This window comes from Rhinopithecus roxellana, chromosome 1, assembly GCF_007565055.1.
Source record: "Rhinopithecus roxellana isolate Shanxi Qingling chromosome 1, ASM756505v1, whole genome shotgun sequence".
NCBI lineage: Eukaryota > Metazoa > Chordata > Mammalia > Primates > Cercopithecidae > Rhinopithecus > Rhinopithecus roxellana.
In genome coordinates, this window is record NC_044549.1 from 164,981,153 (window position 1) to 165,000,007 (window position 18,855).

The window sequence follows — 18,855 nt, forward strand, 5'->3', positions numbered from 1 at the left end:
ACCTATAATCCCAGCACTTTGGGAGGCCAAGGTGGGCGGATCATCTGAGGTCAGGATTTAGAGACCAGCCTGGCCAACATGGCGAAACCCTGTCTCTACTAAAAGTACAAAAATTAGCCGGGTGTGGTGGCGGGCACCTGTAATCCCAGCTACTCAGGAGGCTGAAGCAGGAGAATTGCTTGAACCCAGGAGGCAGAGGTTGCAGGGAGCCGAGATAGTGCCACTGGACTCCAGCCTGGGCAACAAGAGCAAGACTCTGTCTCAAAAAAAAAAGAAAAAATTATTCATTTTAAAGACGTAAGTAGTTCACCAACAATTATTATATACGTAGAAAATGCTAAAGATTCCTCTAAAAGACCACTGGATCTGATAAATGACATCAGTAAAGTTTCAGGATACAAAATCAACATGCAAAAAATAACTCTATCCCATTTACAATAGACACACACACACACACACACACACACACACACACACACACACACAAATACATCTGGCCAAGGAGGTGAAAGAGCTCTACAGGAACTACAAAACACTGCTGAAATAAATCACAGATGAAACAAATGAAAAAACAACCCATGCTCATGGATTGGAAGCGTCAATGTCACTAAAATGCCCATAATGCACAAAGCAATCTACAGATTCAATGCTATTCCTATCAAATTACCAATGTCATTTTTCACAGAATAGGAAAAAACTATCCTAAAATTTATATGCAACCAAAAAAGAGCCCAAATAGCAAAGTAATCTAAACAAAAAGAACAAAGCTGGAAGCATCACATTATCCAACTTTAAAATTTACTACAAGGCTATCGAACCAAAATAGCATGGGACTGGTACAAAAATAGACACACAGAACAATGGAATAGAATAGAGAGCCTGGAAATAAAGCTGCACACCTACAACCTACTGATCTTCAACAAAGTAAACAAAAACAAACACTGGGGAAAGGATACTTTATTCAATAAATGGTGCTGGGAAAACTGGCTAGCCATATGCAAAAGAATGAAACTCAATCTCTACCTCTCACCATATACAAAAATTAACTCAAGATGGATGAAAGACTTAAACGTAAGACCTAAAACTACAAAACAAAACAAAACAAAAATTCCTAGAAGAAAACCTATGAAAAACTCTTCCGGACATTGGCCTAGGCAAAAAATTTATGACTTAGACCTCAAAAGTAAATGAAACAAAAAGAAGAATTGACAATTGGGACCTAATTAAACTAAAGAGCTTCTGCCCTGCAAAAGAAACTATCAACAGGGCAAACAGACAACCTAGAGAAAAGGAGAAAATACTTGCAAACGATGCATCCAACAAAGGACTAAGAGATGTTGTTGAGGATACAGAGAAACGGAACGCTTATAAACAGAATGTAAATTAGTTCAATCCCTGTGGAAAGCAGTTTGGAGATTTCTCGAAGAAAAGCAGTTTGGAGATTTCTCGAAGAACTAAAAGTAGAACTGGATAATCCCACTACTGGATAGCTACCCAAAGGAAAAGAAATCATTCTACCGAAAAGACACTTGCCCTTGTATGCTTATTGTGGCATTATTCATGACAGCAAAGTCATGGAATCAACCTAGCTGTCCATCAACGTGGAATGGATAAAGAAAATGTGGTACATATAGACCATGGAATACTACACAGCCATAAAAATGAAAACATGTCCTTTGTAGCAACATAGATTTAGCTAGAGGCCATTATCCTAAGTGAATTAAAAGAGAAATAGACAAATACTGCATGTTATCATTTATAAATAGGAGCTAAACAATAGGTATGCAGGGACATAAAGATATAAACTATAGCTACTGGGGAGTCCAAAATGGGAGGGAAGGAGGAAGCACAAGGGCTGAAAAACTACCTATTGGTTACTATAATCACTGTTTGGGTGATGGTTCAATAGACGCTCAAACCACTGTATTATACAATATATTCATGTAACAAACCTCCACACGTACTCCTCAAATCTAAAGCAAAAAATAAATAAATAAAATAAAGATTAATGGTAAACTAGAACCTATTAGAGCTATATGGAGTCAGAATCTTTAAAATAGACTATGTTCTAGGTTCATGATGAGCAGTTAGTGGCAATCAAAGGACATAAACCATTCTAAGTTATAAAACTTTCAGAACAAGTAAAATAGGGAATAAAAATTGGGGCTTGCTGTGTTTAAATTCTTATTATACTTTCTAAAGTCACTGTCTTCATTCTTCTATAAATTATTTGAATATAACTTTAAAATATAAAAACTAACAAAATGTATCCATCAAATGACTACATTTTCTGGGAAAGTTTGGGTCAAGGAAGAAATAATCATCATTGTCAAATGCTGTTGAGACATCTACTAAGATGAGTGAAAATCACCCAACAGTTCTTACGTTAAATTTTATTTTAAGCCATACTGTCCAGAAATACCTTAGATTCACATAACTCCAGTGAGGGGATTAGAACAGATAAAAATCCTGACTTTGTATGTTTGATGCATTAAACATAGCTTTTATTTTCAGTTCTCTAGGACAGTTATTCCTTATATCCATATTCACAGATTTCAGGGATTATGACTGGGACAGCTTTGGGGACTATTATTCTACCTAACATAGGCAGAAAATGAAAAAAAATCCAGTGACAAAAGGAATATAAAACAGCTCATTAAAAATTTTTATATTGGCTGCGTGTTAAAAAGATATTTTGGATATATTAGGTTAAATAAGATGTGTATTTTTTTAAAAAGACAGGGTCTCACTATGTTGCCCAAGCTGAATGTGGCTAATGCGGCTGCAGAACTAAATTTTTCATTTTAATTAAAATAACCATGTATGTCTAATGGTGACCACGTTGGACAACACAGCTGAAGACATTTTCAGTTCCCTATACTTCAGGTGAGATGCAAACAGGTGGCTGATGATGATTTGGCTACTGTTTCATGATTTATAACTTAGGATCATTCTAGGCTTAGTTATCTGCCATATCTTTCCTTAAAACATATTTTCTTATCCATTGATCCTTTTTAAGCCTATTAAAATACCTAATCAAAATAAAATATTTAAGAAAATAAAGACTAAGGTAAAAAATAATCATTCAGCAAAGCTTACTTGCTTAGCTTATATTTATTCAACAAATATTTGTGCATTTATTTGTATACAAATGAATACTGTAAATATTCATATATATTTATCTAACAAATAGCTGAATAAATAAGTGAATTAATTGAAGGAGTGTTAATAATTCTCATTTTCTACGAGGTTTTAGTTGATTTAACTCACTCTAACTTTTTAAAATATGTTGCTAAACAATCTCTGCCATTACTGTTATCTAATTTCTTTGATAAAGATAAAAATTTCCAACACTGTACTTTTATCATGACTATCTCTTCAGTTTAGTATAGGCTGTATTCAGAATTTATTCATAAACAAAATTCAAAAACACAGTAACAAAACTTTGGGGTTTCATAGGAAAATTAAAGTTTCAGGAGGATACTGAGATTCATTATCTCAGTTGATCAGAATATAAATTTGAGATTAAAATGTGATTCTTACAAGAAGGAGTTAAAACACTAGGAACATAGATGATGGAAAACCAAAAGTCAAGAATACATTAATAATGTTGAATAGAAACTGTCTTATTTCAGGTGGCCTTTTTCTTCTTCTTCCATTTTCCCATGACAACTTCCTAATCATTTTTTGCAAGGTAGTTAATAATGTCAGTAGTAATAGCAATAAAAACATGAAAATGGCAACTAAGATAAACTGAGTGTTTACTTTGTACCAGGCACTACTATACTAGATACTTTATGTATGTTAGCTCACTTGAATTGTACAAAAACACTATCAAGTAAGCACTCTTTTTATCTTCATTTGTCAGATGAATAAACTGAACTTTTAATAGGCTACATCATATTCCAAGATTAAATAGTGTGGCATACATAGACTGGTTTAGAACCAGGTCTTTTCACTTCAGAAAAACATCTGTAATTACTATTGGATCTCATTTATTCCTTTCCAGAACACAGGAAAAACTCCTATGCTTGGTAGAAATTTCCATGCCCATGCAATAGAGACTTAACCTAGGCCAAGTATCTCACATGAGGTCACAAATGAGACCTGGGAAGCAAGTGGCAATGGTTCATCACATTGTATCACGACCATAGGAAAGAATAAAGTAGACACTGTTGCTGATTTTTTGTTAAATGACCACTTAGCAACCATATAAAATCAAATAGCATCAGATACCTCAACTCTCTGATTCCATACTGTTTTACAGTATTCCTATAAAATATATTTAAATATTTAAAATAAAGATTTTACACATTAGAAAGGGGCTTTTTCAAACAAAATAGAATGAAGTGCTAAATTTCATGTTTCAGATATTAAGTGCTACCAGAATTTGAAAGGGAGACATTCACACAGCCTGGTGTGGACAATGAAAGCACCGAATCCCCCTATCTTTTTTAAGAGATCACATGGAAAAGATTCCCTAAGTCTCCCCAAATACATTTTTCTTACATATCCCAACTCTTTGCTGCCTCACACAGTCTCCAATGTTAAAAGACCAATTCATTAATAGATATTGATAAAAGCAACTCATACACACACACACACACACACACACACACACGCACACAAACTGGCAAACTTCTGAACATGAAGCCTTCTAGGATTTCTTGCCTCTAGCAAGAAATTCAGATATTGACTATGTATATGTCTTTCTTAACAAAAATAAATCAGTAAGCCGAGTGCAGTGGCTCACGCCTGTAATCCCAACACTTTGGGAGGCTAAGGCAGGAGGATCACTTGAATCCAGGAGTTCAAGACCCGCCTCAGGAACACAGTGAGACCCCGCCTCCATAAATAATTTTTAAAATTAGCTGGGTATGGTGGCACACACATGTAGTCCTATTTACTTGGGAGGCTGAGGTAGGAGGATTGCTTGAGCCCAGGAGGTCAAGGCTGTAGTGAGCTGTGATCATGCCACTGCACTCCAGCCTAGGTGACAGAGCATGGCCTTGTCTCCAAAATAGTAGTAAATAGGTTCCCATCTGTGAGGAATCATTACAAGAATGACATATTATTAGCCATTTCTCATCTTGTCTTCTCTCACCCGAAGCAAAAAATATTTTTATGTAAATGTGGTTTTTGGTGACGTCATCAAATCTATCACAGTAACACCAACTGCTTAAGTATTAATACTGTATCACAAAATACTATGTAGCCATTAAAAAAAATAATCCATTGATAGGGAATGATCTCTAAGACATAAAAGTGAAAACAGCAAGGTACAGAAGAGTATTATAGAACGTTATCATTTCTGTGTTTCAGGGGTGTGTATGTGTGTATGTGTGGGGGGTATGTCTGCAAGCACATAATGGCTATGAAAGAATATGTAAGAAAACTGATAACCATGGTTATTTCACAGGAGGAAAACTGGAAGGGACAAGAATTGAAGAAACACATTTGTATTGTGGTTTGGTACTCTCTACACCTTACAGAATACTATGGGGGAAAAAAAAAGGAAAGGAAGGGAAGGGAAGGGAGGGGAGGGGAGGGGAGGGAAGGGAAGGGAGGGGAGGGGAGGGGAGGGGAGGGGAGGAGGGAGGAGAGTGGGAGCGGGAGGGGGAGAGGGAAGGAGAAGGGGGAGGCAGAGAGGGGGACGGGTGAAAAGAAGGAAGGAAGGAGGGGAGGAAAGAGGGGAGGAGGGGAGGAAGGAAGGAAGGAAGGAAGGAAGGAAGGAAGGAAGGAAGGAAGGAAGGAAGGAAGGAAGGAAGGAAGGAAGGAAGGAAGGAAGGAAGGAAGGAAGGAAGGAAGGAAGGAAGGAAGGAAGGAAGGAAGGGAGGGAGGGAGGGGAGAGAGATGGAAATCATTTTGGGTGCTGGAGAGGTGACAGTGGAGTCTATATAAGAGGAGCCTGGGCTTCCAAGAGCTGAGTGAAAAAGCCAGCTCCCTCTCTCATTTTTTCCTAAGCAGGCCTTTCTGCCCTAAATTGCTGTTTAGTAACAACTAGGTGGGGAACCCACTGTATCCTCATGAGAACATCGCACTCTAGGAATGTCTCTGCAATTATGGCTTGATTTTATTAAAACCTAATTGCTCTCAAATATAAATTTGGATATTCCTTTTCACAAAATATACAGCTACACAGATCCTACTATTCCCATTATAGCAATATCAAGCAAAAAAACACTATTCCAGTGTAAAATGACACTATCAAAAGTCACACTATTGGCTTTCTTTTAACACTGCACACCAACTGCCAAAATCGAAGAAATCTGACAATGAAAACACGTGCTACTTTGCTAATAAATAAGTCAAAAGTTTCAGTTTTAAGGGAAAAAAAGGAGGAAATAAAGACATGTTATACTAAATTTAATTAGACATTTAATAAGTATAGTATCCGTAGTTAACAAGGCAAATTGATCCTTTCAGTTCTAGCTGCAGTTTATTTAAAGACTTTACAATTTTATTACTTAAGAGCAAGTCCTATGGAGGTGTTATCTCACCATTTATATTTTCACAACACTTATGATATTGCTATCACACTCTTAAAATAAATGAAAAGTCCATGTCACATTTCAGACCAACATAATGTTACAGACTCTATTTTTATTTCTGAAGATAAACATTAAAATACTTCTGAATTGCTCACTTTCTTCTTGCAATGTTGAACATAAAAAAAAGTAAAAGACTAAGAGTTTTTTTAAAAGTCCCAGTTATACTTGAAAAGCAGAGGTTTAATCACTTGGTTTTAAAACTAGTAACTAGAAAATATATCATTATAAAATTGTGACAACAATAGCATCTTATGACAAAATTATTATGCTTTAAATTTTCTATTAAATCGTGATGTATTAGCTTGCTAAAGATTAGTCTATATAGAATGAATTTAGTGGTGCATTTAATGAGACAAGAAGGTAGAAGGCTGAACATGAAAAGATTATTTTACATTGTAGTGCATGAGTTATTTGATAATTCTAACACAGTACAAAAGAAAGCTTCTCTCTAGATGGATCATGGTTCAGTTAACATCACTGAATATCTAATACCTCCAACTCAATTAATTCTCACCTGATTAAGATCAGGCTGATATTCAAACTAAATCATCTCTCCAGTCAAGTAGAAATCAATATTTCTGATTTTACTTTTAAATTACAATAGAAAATAAAATGCATGCATCTTCAATATGCCACGAGTAGATTTTCTATTCTAGTCTACCATAGCATGGATAACACAGTTGATTAAAGAATTATTCTAATTTGAGCACCAATATGTAGCAGAATCTGATTAATTTGAACACAGAGATGGAGTAAAGTAATTAAATATATCTTACACAGGGCAAATAGAAAATTGACATAAAATAAACTTGACTTGTTTAAAACAAACCTCACTATTTATCAGCTCAAGTAGTTAGAAATACAGTTTTATTAAAGACTGATTATGCTCAGAGAAGAGGCTTGTTTCAGGCACAGATATTTGTAAGGTAGGTAAAGAAACAGCTCTTTTTGCATCATACTCTTTCCACCACCACTGCCTCCAAAATCATGCATGTGCTTAAAAACAACCAAATTATTTCTATAGACTCTCCCAGAAAAAAAACCAGAACATACTGACCCATCTTTGTTGAGCAGGGAAACTGGTGAATCCAAGAATAAAATACTTACATATTTGCAAATGTTACTACTAAACAGAACATGAAATAGATGTTCCTCCTCTTTCATTTCTTAATTATCTCCAAATTTAAGATAGAGAAGAAGAGTAAATTATTTGTTGGATTAATTGAATAGAAATGATTTTTGGCTTGTTAGCAAACTCAAAAATTCAGATGAAAATGTTCAAATTTTAAAAACTGTATTTAAGAGAGCAGAACCACAGATAAATGTACACTTTATTAGAGTTAAAAATAAATTTAGAGAATACTTAGTATGTACTAACATTGCATACTATACATATTTATTATATATGTAATATGTATACTTTATATATAAAAATACATTTTATATAGAATATTACATATAAAATATAATTTATTATTTCTAAACCTCACAAACTAGGTTATTAACCATGTACTAAATATTCATGGGTATTACTTACCTCAGATGTGCTTTTCCTAGTGTCTTAGATATATATCCCTTCACAGAAAAAGTATGAGGAGCCAAGAATTAAGCAAAGTAATCTGGAAGCATATATTTCCAAAATTCATATCCAATGAGTCATACAAGTTACCTATAGATTATAATTAAGGGCATAAAAATCAAAACTTGACAGATCAGACACTCTCCAAGACTGCAGACTCAGGCTGGGCGACCTATGCAACTTGGAAGTTGACCCATTTGCATGTTAAACACAAAAGAATATTCTTTACCTTCACAAAAGGCTCCATCCTGTTTTTCTTGAACCAGAACAACAGCTCAGTTTGGTTTTCTTACTTATGACTGAGGCACAATTTCAGAGAAATATGCTTTTGTACATAAACATATCTATCTGTATATATATTATGTATATATAAATACATAATGTGTGTGTGTGTATAAATACATGAACAGTGCAAGCACAAAAACTGTAATGAACCACTACAACACATGTCCATGTTTAAAGGTACAGCTGTTACTTTGAGATCATTATTTGTCCTGTAGGACTGGAAATACAGAATCATCAGATCTGAGGATTTACCTTTTTTCTAAGCTGGAATTTTTGTTTTATGTAAAATCTCACAATTTTAAATAGCTAACTTTGTTTTCTAAAATACTGCAGAGGAAAAACATGTCTGCGTAATGGCTCCCAGCTGAAGGCTGATGGTCTGTGTCATCGCTGGAAAAGCTTCCTTGAACATTTCAGCTCTAAAATAATTATATACTTGTGGTTATTCCAACAAAAACTGCTACCACCCACACAACTACTATTAAAGCAGAGGTCACCATAATTATATTCTAAATAGCATTGTAGAACCTAGGACAGAGGAATTAAACGGAGACTTTTCCCATCTCTAATTCCACAGGCCTCATTCTCTTCCACGGTCCTATGAGGCTGACACAGTAATGGTGGCTGTAGTACATTTCAACAGGGATTCAAATGGGCCCTTAGCTAAAAGTTTACATTTTCTTTAAGCCCACACTGACTGTCTTATGGATCAGTTACTAAACTTCTCTAAATGTATGCTCCAAGAAGCACTTTAGGTAAGAATGTTTCATTTGAATGGATGCTACTTTAAAATGCTAACTTACCAAATACGTATTCATCTATCAAATAGTTTGTCTGTTGCCCTCAAGAAGTCTCCAATGGAGCAGCAAGGCAGTGACATATTTAAAATTAAACAAAGAAACAAATAAATAAATAAAATAGCAATTCTGGAAAGATGGCAAGAAACATCACACAGCAGTAAAGACTGATAGCCCAAGGAGGCCACATAAGTAACTAATTAGAGTTTGAACGTGGAAGGGCTCACCACAGGCTACTAGAAGGGCAGCACAAAATTCAAGGAGGTATTCCCACATTTGCAAAAACAGATGGAAGAGTGCCAAGAAATGTAAAACAACAAACATTACTTTGTTTCCCTATTACTCTATTAAATAATCGGAGAATACAAACAATGAAATAATTATTTAAAATATTTCTAACAAGTTTACATTGTTAGAATTCAAGATAATAGATGTTAAGACAAAATCATAGCAGTTGGTCTTAGAAGCTACTTAGAAGACATTTTTAAATAAGAATTTGTGTTCTACATTTTATTAATAACTTTTATTAAAATAATAAAAATAAACAATAAGACACAACTCATCTCAGGATCTGAAAATCCTATTACGAAAACAAAAGAAAGTTTTATTTGTTAAATTCCACAAAGAATATTTTTAATTTTAAAACAGAATGTCAACAGGGTTGATTGAAATAAAAAGAAATAAATTAATGCTAAATAATTACTAAGGAAGTTTTATTTATGGAAATGAATAATTCAGTGTTTTACAAAGTAAATTCAAGCAGCAGCTGCTTTGCTGACATTTAAGCTTAGAAGAGCTTCCTCAAAAATGTACAAACTTTAAAACTAAAGAATCATTATATATTTTTAATGTCAAACAGGAAGTTATTTCCTAAGTCATCTGGTTTTAGTATAAAATATTACATGGTTACAATTTAAGGAGTCTCAGCATTACATTTTTCATAGGAAGTATCTGTCACATTCTAGTTTACTGAATATATGCATAAGTCCTGGCCTGTTTAGTCTTATAACAGCTGGGGGCAGACAGTAATTCAGGTTTCTAACAATCTGTTCATATGTATGTGTACTCAGGGTTGTATTTTAAACTGTATTTCTTACTATGTTCCAGGTGAAAAGAAATGGAAAGTAACTGGTTTAGGGCACGGAAATTCTTATTCTACACAATAGGAAAAAAATATCTCAAATAATACAGTTGACCCTTGAACAACACGGGTTTGAGTTGCACAGGTCCACTTATACGTGGGTTTTTTTTTCCCCCCAATAAATACCATTCCTTATCTGGGGGTTCCATATCCACAGTCAAACACAGACCAAAAATACAGTATTAATGGGATTTAGGTTTTGGTTTCCTGGGGAGGGACAGGCATCCTGTAACTAATTCCCTGTGGATAACGAGGGACAACTGTATATTCTTAATCCATTCTTTTGTTAAATATTTACTGAACATTTCTATGTACCAAGCCTGTTTTAGGTTCTAGGGATACATGAGTAAAACAAACCAGGATCCCTTATTCTAAAAGGAGTATTGTGCGGTATGTTACAATGTGGTAAGAGTTACAGAAAAAGAGAGAGAAGTTAAGGGGTGTGGGAGGTTATAGGAGGAAGGACCTAGTAGGTTACATTTTCAGTAGGGTCATCCAGGTAGGCCCCGCTAAGGAGATTTTTGGGGGAAAACTTAAAGGAAGTAAATAAATCAGTAACATAATTTTTATAGCCAGTGATGTGATACAGATACTGAAGTTTCTAATTCTGTACAAGACATCTTTTTAAAATATTTTCAAGGAAAATGGGCATGAAGAAAAGAATAATTGTAGATAAGAATAAATTTTCATATGAATTCTTAAACACAATATGGATAAGGTAGCCTAGTCTAAAGAGAAGGCATAGCTACTAATGCCAATGTAGAAGTATCTAAGTTACATTACTTGTGGGAATCAGACAGGGCTTAACTTCACAATGTCACTAAAATGAAAGTAAAGGCTAAGGAGACAAAAGACATACATTAAAAATGGCTTACACACTTAAGAGTAAAAATGAGCTCACATTAAAATGAATCTGTTAGAAAGACATTATTCACTAAGGGTATTTCTGGGGTAGCACAGGGTGAACACTACATTCTTTGCTCCTTCAAGTCTACAGATTGTTTTGTTTTGTTTTCATAAAGTAATAATAATAATCATCAGCACTGTAAACTAAGCATCTATGTAACTTCTCCATGGGTAACAAAGAAAGAAGGGTTCAGTTACTACCCAAAGCCTGAGTTCTAATATAACTAGTTCTCTGAGTAATAGGCAACACGAATCCTGTCTGATGTTTTGGAATGACAAATCTAGAAGTAACCACATTAGCGTGCACTAAAAACCGAAGTCCTCTATTTTACCTAACTCAATGAACACAAACAGATTTCCTGAAGTGAAAATGGGAAAAATAATTAAAGAACCACAAGTTAAAAAAGATTTTTTTAATTCATAAAAATGACTGAAAAACAGCAAATTTAGGATTTCTGGTATTATTACTTTATGTTGACTTTAATTTCCCTATATCAGTTTCCATTAGCTTTTTAACTCACAACTAAAGTATTTTATTTTTATTTATGTAATACAGATTAATAAACTTCTGGTACTCACTACTGTTTATGTAGCTATATAAGTTCCTCCTCTTACTTAGTTTGTGAAATTCTACAGAAAATTCTCCCAAATGCATCTAACATCTGCAATGTTTCACAAAAATTTGTTTGTCCTGTATTGTAAAAGAGAAAAATTTATTTCACACGACAAAAAAGGAAATACTACCCCCAGATTTTGCTACTTAACAATAATACAATTTGCAACTTTAGAAGCCTATTCTGTAAGAAAATAAAGCAATTATAAAATTTTTTTCCACATTAAGGGGGGTAAATTTTGTATATATAACCACTGAATAAAGTTCTCCTGACTGCAATTCATTTATGTAACTTTTTTGACAGAGCTCACTTACATAACTGCTCCACAGTTATGTACCATTAATAGGCATACTGAAGTTATGGTAGAACAGATGATCCTGTTACAGCACTTTCTATATAACCAGACATTAATATTTTAAAGGCCATTTTACAAAAATCACTGCCTTATATTTATTCTAACCAATTAAAACGAGTTCTTCAAAAACAGCAATTATTCTCTTCTTTTATTTGAAATCCATTTAGTTCAAATTTAATCTAATTTGATTAAATTTGATTTTTTTTATTAAAAAAATTTAATCTTATATGGAAAAGGTATTAGGAAGAAAATTAACAAGGATTTTACAGAACTAAAAAGGTTTTCAAGTTAAAAAAAGAATACTTTTAGCCTAGGCACAGTGGCTCACACCTATAATCCCAGCATTTTGGGAGGCTGAGGCAGTCGGATCGCTTGAGCTCAGGAGTTTGAGACCAGCCTGGCCAAATGGTGAAACTCGGTCTCTACTAAAAATACAAAAATTAGCCAGGCATGGTGGTGGGTATCTGTAATCCCAGCTACTTAAGGAAGTTGAGGAAGAAGAATCACTTAAACCCAGAAGGCAGAGGCTGCAGTGAGCTGAGACCACACCACTGTACTCCAGGATAGGTGACAGAGCGAGACTCCATCTCAAAAAAAGAAAGACTACTTTTAAAATATGTCTGTTTTGTTTTAAAATCTAGAACCAAAGCCTCAAAAGCAAATTTTCGTTAAAGATGAGTATCTTCTTGATATCTTATAATCATCTACCTCAAACTTAACGTGTCCAGGTTCACTGTTTCTTACAAATCATTTAAATCAAACTCCTGGCATCACCATGCTTCTCTTCAGTTACCAAGTTTTGCCAAAGCTCCCTTTGATGCTTCCCGTTCTCACGGTCACCTCCCCGGCCACCCGGAAAAAAAAAAGAAAACAAAAAAAGGTCCTTCTATTTGTAGCTTAATCAAATGGAAAGCGTCCCTTTTTTCTAGTATCAACTCCTCCAACTAGCTTGAGCCCATACACAGAACAATCACACTGTTTCATCTCTCATGTCACCCAGGCAGACACGGGGAAGAAAACAGAACTATATGAAATTAAAAGGATGCAAAGTAATAGAACTACTGCACTTACCTACCCACAAAATTATTATTTAGAGATGTGTAGGAAATCACTAAAGGCATGATTAGCATATATAGATATAAGAGAGAACTGCATACGGCCAACCAGGGCAAAAAGTGTTTAAAGGTAAAATTTACTTGGATACATGCGAATTCCTACATTTAAGTTAAAAATACTTTCAAGTTTTAGAATAGAATGACATTTTATAAATTCAACGTGAATCAACAATGTCATGAAGTACGACAGAACAACTAAACCAATCTTAATTATCAGTGCCGTAATCACAACTGCACGGAACTCACAGCACATCTATGTTCATTTCTGCAGACCATATTTTTAGATAAATCTTGATAAATAAGTACGTTCCTATGGAAAGGCAATAAAGAGATTAAGAAGTCTTTTTAAAAACCATAGCATTCACAAACACCATATTATATACTAACCACATCTTAGAAATCTACCTAGGGCATCTATGGGAAAACAGAAAATATTTAAATTTAGCCAGAAAAGAAAACTCAAGAAAGGGAATGAGACTGTTATCACTAAAGTAAGCTGAAGTAAAAATCTAGGTGACCTTAAATATAAGAGCTTAGGCTTGATCCTATAAGCAGTGGCAAAAGACATAAACTAAACTGATCAGTTCAAAAATCTTTACCTAGCAACAGCATTTAGGATAAGGGTAAAATCAGGGAAGAAGGAGAAAAAGAAATTTTCTAGATAGAAAAACACTAGTCTTCATGCTAATAAAACAATTGAAAAGATATTGAAGACAGTTTTGGGTAAAACTGCAAGATATTGTAAGCTCTTAAACTATTCCTCGATATTCTATAAGATAAACAGAGTTTTAAAAAGACAAAAATTGGCTAGCTGCCACTATGCCATAAAACGGGGATAGTATCATACTATAAATTTCGAAAAGTAGGAAAAAAGGAAAGATTTTGGCAAGGCTCAGCATGCCATGGATCCTAGCCCCTAGAATGCACATGGGGAAAGAAAATGAGTTCAAATATCTTGCAAATTTCCACTAAAAAACACTCCTCAGTTTTTGGGAGAAGTAGACTGAGGGCATAAATAGCCCAGAGAAAAATAAAACAAACCAAAAGAAAAACACTTAGTATAAAAAAACCTCTACCCACCTTCAAGGGATTTCAGCAGGGGCTAGAAAAACCACCAGGGTATGCCATTTTTCAGGGATCCACACTTAATAGAGAAGATAACCCAAAGGTAACCCCAGAAAAGAGGAAACATTCCTGAAGGCTACCTAACAAAAACACTGCATTGGCCATGTGCTCCCTCTCCCCCTCCCTCAGGCTTCAGGAAAGTACATAAAAGAACACCCCAGCCTTCACAATATAGCCCACAGGAGAAAACAAACATCAGAAAAAGGTAGCAGAAGTGTTAAAGAGCATTCACCCACAATTTTTCAGAGAACCAGCAAGGCAACTCTGCAAACATGCCTAAGGAAAAGAAGATGCATCTGAAATGTCACAGTCTATTAGAACTTAATAAAAACATAAATTCAAGAAAACTAGACTTCAAGGAATAGTTGATAAAACAGAGTGAGATGACAGAAGAGATAAACTGAAGGCCAAAACAAATCCATAACAGTGCTAATAAATATATCAGAAACATAAAAGGAATAGCATAGACACAGCTAAAATTCAAATGAAAAATTTTATTTGAATTACTCAAGATAATCACAGTAAATATCTTGGGGGAAAAAGGTTAATGCAAACACAGAGAAAACCAAGGCATGGTAGGCAACTATTGTGGAAGACAGCCTGCCAAGATGGCCTCCAATGATCCCAGCTTCCTGTTGTTCATGTCCTTTATGTCCATGTCACCCCTCCCATTAAGTAGGCTAAACCTAGTGATCTGCTTCTAACCAAGAATATGGTAATGCAGATAGGATGTTACTTCACTCCCTATGACTGAGTTACAAAAGGCTGTGGCATGTCTTACCAGATGTTCTCTCTCATCTTCTTGGCTTGCATGTTTTGACGAAGTAAACTGCCATGTGGAAAGGGCTCATGTGGGAAGGAAGTGAGGCTATCAACCCAACATTCTACAGGAGACTGAATGCTGCCAACAACCATGAGTGAGCTTCAAAGCAGATCCTTCCCCAGTCAAGGTTTCGGATGAGACCACAGACCCTCCTTAGCCAACACATTAATTGCAGCCTTGTGAGAAACTGAAGCAGAGGACCCAGTTGTCATACCTAGATACCTGACTCACAGAAACTATGAGATTGATAAATATGTGCTCTTTTAAGTCACTACATTTTGGAATAATTAGTTATGCAGTAAATAACATCAAATGTTAATCCTTGCTTTAAAGTTCCAAGGATAGTTGGTTATCTCTGAGGAAAAAAACTCCCCCCAAAAAAGGAAACAAAAAACATTTTCAATTACAATTTAAGAAAAGTTTTCTGATGGGAAAAAAAAAAAAAAAAGTACAAACCAAAAGGGCACAGTATGTTCCAGAAAGAACTGATACAAGATATATCCCAGTTAAGCTTCCAAACTCAAGGATACAGAAAGAATTCTTCTAGGATCCAAACAGAAAAATCACGTCACCTATGGTAGGATGATTGCAAGGTGGGGTGGGGATGAAAATCAGGCTGCTCTCAGACTTCCCAGAGCAACATTTAATGTCATAAAATACTGATGCAATGTGTATCTACGAAGTTCTGAGGTAGAGAAAATACGACCTGACAATATTATATCCACTCTACATGTCACAAATGTATAAGGCAACAAGCAGTCATTCCCAACCATGAAAGATATCAAGAATTCTAGAACCCAAAGACTCTTCCTAAATTAACTATTGGCAATAAAATCAAGCAACAGATCAAAAAAAAAATTTAAAGACAAAATGTGATGAGCACTTTATGGTTACAGAAAAGAATAATAAGTATTATAAGTTATGACAATGTAAAATTACAACTTACAGAAACTGGGACCTGAAAGAGAAAAGGTGGAGGAAGTATAATTGTACTTTCACACAAGGGAATCACTCAATACTGTTCAAAATTAGAATATGGAGTTAAAACATAATTACTCAACCTTGTCAGTGGGTGGATGGAGGCAAGTAACCTTTTATCAAGAAACATTTACATAGACTTTAGCAAATCTTTTGTTTTCTAAATTCCACTAAAAAAACAGTGTATATAATATAATCCCTTTGTATTATCCTTTTGTTCCCAGAGAGATGTCTGTATTTGTGAATGGTAGAATTTAGAGTAATTTTTGGAAGGCATTTCATATTTTCTATATTACTTATATAAATTGAATATCCTTTTTATTAAAAGCATGATGTTGTTTTCCCCCACAACAATAAAATGCAGGAAGGAAGGAAATACTGAAAGCCTGAACTAGAGTAGAGGTATTGAAAATGAAGTCTCACATATTGTTAGAAAGATTGTTAGAAAGATTCCTGCATTGATTCCTGCAGGAATCCTGCAAAGATTCCTGTGAGTAGTAAACCTCACAGGCTTCATCTAACGTTTCTGAGATCACAGACTTTCTCCCTAAATAAAGATCTTTGCAGCATAAAAATCCCTGTCTTCTATTATATGAATTCTAAAATTCTTTGTCTAGCTTTCAAGGAGCACCAAAATATGACCCTGAACAGCAACTAAATTGTTTTATATAATTAAACTAATCTTCTCATTGTCCCACCAATATCTCATGTAATGGCTTTTATATCTTACTACCTACTCGGAATATCTTCTAAATAAATAATTTAGTTGTTTCCATTTCACAGACTATTCCTTCCCCAATACTTAGTAAGATAAATGAAATGAATTTTAAAAAGAAATTATCTAAATGTTACCTAGCTAAAGTTTATTTGCTACACAAAATTCTTCCTTAAGTCTTAGAATTTAACTAAAAGACTCTTTCAGAATTTTTAGAGCACTCAGAGACTTTTCTATATTGAAACATAACTCTAAATTAATACTGCTTTACAGCCTGTATTAGTCTTAATTCAAACACTTTAAAAAAACTCAAAGATATAAAAATTTAAAAAATATATTAAGAAACTCATCAAAAAATTAAAAAGAAAATAAAAGAATGATACAAATAGACCTGACTGGAAATATGTTATTAAACCTCTGAGATGGTCTCCCCAACCAAATATTTCATATTATATATTTTTAAAAGATAAGATTATGTATTTGTATAAATGCTACAAAGTGTTTTAATAATCACTTTTTCATTTACTTCCAAAAACAATCTTACAATCATAATTATCCACCAAAGGACTGTAAGTATACTTAAAAACAAGAAACCATAAAAAAAATTATAAAAAAAATTAGTCAATATGAAACCATTTATCAAACTTTATAAATTTATCACATAAAAATACTCATCACAATCCTCTTTAACAACACAAAGCTACATTTGCAAGTAAGTAGCTAAAGCTTTCTTTTTTGTTTTTCCTTTCAACCATGATTTAAATGTTTATATTCCTTGTTTTAATATTCCAACACACAGTCAAAATGTGACAGTTGCAGTTGTATATTTACCTTCAATAGTGACTACAAAATCTAAAATCATTTTTAACTGGCTCCTTCAGTAAGAGCCAAAATTTCCTAAAGAAACATTTAACACTTAATGTTACATTTATGGTAATGAGAAAGAGCAAGGTTAAGTCAATGTAAAAATGAATAAGCTTTAATGATATTCTTAACAGGATTTCCAGATACTTCTACCACAAGATGGAGATAAAGTAGATGCATTTACATATGTCAAAAATATATAATTTTATTAAATTATTTGATATCACTTGGCTCACAATCAGAAATACATACTAACTTTGTGATAAAGGTAAACTCACTTCACATGTGGTCACTTTTAATTATTTCCAAAATATTCTTTTAATAAAATAAAGACATATAACATTTTCATATTTCATTTTACACAGGAAACTGCCAGTATTCAGGTATTTTTAAAAACACATTGAAGAAGATTCATATATCAATACCAGAGCTGTTCAATAAATTTTTTTGTAATGATGGAAACGATTGATGTCTGCATTGTCGAATGTGGTATCCACAAGCCATATGCAGCTACTGAGCATTTGAAATGTGGCTAGTACCACTATGAGACTCAATTTTAAATTTTATATAATTTTAATTAATTTAAAATTAAATAGCCAATGTGACTACTGGCTAATATACTGGACAGCACAGAGCTATATACTACAGCCAATTTAATATTTTAATATACGTCAAAATCTAATCATGGTTTTCAGAGTGTAAAATAACACATAAAAACTGATCTTTAAAAATAAAATTACTATAAATCAATGATGAAAATGAAAGATTCTGACCATTAATAATGGAGATTTTTCCAAAATCATCAGGAAAAAAAATAGAAAAGTTCAATATAACTATAACGGTAAAAATAAAAACCAATATACATTAAAAGGAGTAAAGTTTATAGCATCCTTCAAAGGGAATAAAAGAGCATATATTAAAACACACAAATCTTTTTAAAGTATACCAATAACCATGTAAATTTTCAAGTTTAGTATAGAAATGTGCTTAAATATTTAAAATATGTA

General features: G+C 33.8%; 1 protein-coding gene across 2 annotated transcripts in view; it reads right to left on the minus strand.

The window, feature by feature from the left end:
* Positions 1–18,855, minus strand: part of CMC1 (C-X9-C motif containing 1) — a 79,334-nt gene that overhangs the window by 13,231 nt on the left and 47,248 nt on the right. The window lies entirely within an intron of this gene.